Genomic DNA, 1,770 nt, shown 5'->3' on the forward strand with positions numbered 1-1,770 from the left:
ATGGGCAGAACCATTCTTACAACTAAGAGTTTATGCTTTTCAGCACAGATTAGTTGGATCTTTCTTCTCAGATGTGGTTGTGTCAGGATTTCTCAGTCGTAGAGATAGGAAGAAGAGCAAGTAGGAAAGAGAGGGCAAGAGAGGGAGCAGGGATGGGTGGAAGCACAAATTCTTTGATTCTCCCCCTCTCTCCTTCCCCTCTCATCTCCCCCACTTCCCCCCATCCCTTGCCTCCTGCTTTCTTTTTGGGGAGAGCTCTTTGCCTCCTTCCTCACTCTGTTGTGGGGACTGAGACAATGCTCGTCTCTCCCAAGACTCCTGGGAGGTCTCCATGCCCTCCTCCCAAACCCACCTTCCCCACTTGGTTTTCAATTCCCACCCCTTCCCATTCCCAGGTGGACCCCACAGAATGCAGAGTACCCAGGTGGGCTATCTAAACTCCATCGGATAGGTGGTGTCCAATAAGCGTTTCCATGGCCCACCTCACGGGATGCTGGTAAATCAAATAGCTGGAATAAAGGCTTTTTAAAAAGAACTGTTCACTTCGAAAACTTTTCCATATGTCCTCAGGGGTCTTCATGGGACAAAGGGCTAAAGACGACAATGTAGCTGTCCAAGTATTAGAGTGTCCTGGTGAGTGCCAAACCCTGTCCCAGGGGTGCAGACACAGGGTGACCATCACCAGATCTCTGCACTGGTGGAAATTACCTGGTGGACACAGGAAACCTAAGCACAACCTCAGCCCGGAGGCCTTTGCCAGGGTGAGCGAACTCTCATTCATTGGGTATAGGCGAGGATGCGGGAAGAGCCATTATGGAAGCCCACTGGGTGTTCAGCTGTTCTTGGATATCATTCGGTTCAGGCCTGTAGGGTCCGAGCCCTGGATCCCAGTATCTCTGAGGGCGCTGGCATCTGTGGCAGATAGGGGGCAAGGACATGGCACCCTTTCCCTGAGGGTAAAGGTCTTACCCTGTGAATGAGTAAGTAAGTAAGTAAAGTCGCTTAGTTGTGTCCTGACCCAGGATCAAACCCTAGCATTGCAGGCAGACACTTTACCTTCTGAGCCACCAGGGAAGTGTCTACTCCATGCAGAGGCAAGCAAGAAATGGCATCATTGTCTCTGTGGCGCAACCGGTTAGCGCGTTCGGCTGTTAACCGAAAGGTTGGTGGTTCAAGCCCACCCAGGGACGGCAGGGTGAGATTTTAGAGAACACCCAAGAGACTCCCTTTTGCCAAGAGGACACCGGAGAAGTGTTGCAGGGAAAGAGCACAGGAGTCAGGTGCAAAGGAGCAGCGGGGAGAGGGGGGTGCTTCTGAGTGGATTGGAATTGGAAGCCGTCGGTCATTCCTGAGAGCCCAGAGTGCTGAAGGACGGCACTGTGAAAAGGGCCACTGAGGTCCGCAACCCGGGAGGGGTGGCGTCCACAATGCTGGGCTGCAAGGTCTCCTGGGCTTCGGACCCACTCCCACCCCACCCCCACCTCCTGAGGCTTCCGGGAGCTGGGGAGTCGGTGAGGGCAACCTCTGCTCTTGGGTGCACAGCTGATGGTCTGAGGACTTGGCGTTGGGTGAGGGACACCGAAGGCAACCTGTGGGGGCCCGAGGGGCCTCACTTCAGGGGAGATGAGGAACCCTAAAGCAGGGCCCTCGGGAGCCGCTGTCTCCGTGCCTGAGAGAGCTTAGGGCTCCGAGATTTCTGCATGAATGTTAAAAGTTGGTGGCTTGAATAGCGGCGGCGTAACCATGGGTTTTCCTGGATTCAGTGTTCAA

General features: G+C 54.3%; 1 non-coding gene across 1 annotated transcript; it reads left to right on the forward strand.

Moving 5' to 3' along the window:
• Positions 1 to 1,116: 1,116 nt before the first annotated feature.
• On the forward strand, positions 1,117 to 1,190 carry TRNAN-GUU (transfer RNA asparagine (anticodon GUU)). The gene has a single exon. It is a non-coding gene; the product is annotated as a tRNA-Asn (tRNA).
• The last annotated feature ends 580 nt before the right edge of the window (positions 1,191 to 1,770 follow it).

This window comes from Giraffa tippelskirchi, chromosome 5 (assembly GCF_054371585.1).
Source record: "Giraffa tippelskirchi isolate mGirTip1 chromosome 5, T2T-mGirTip1v1.2.pri, whole genome shotgun sequence".
In the NCBI taxonomy this organism is placed as follows: Eukaryota; Metazoa; Chordata; class Mammalia; order Artiodactyla; family Giraffidae; genus Giraffa; species Giraffa tippelskirchi.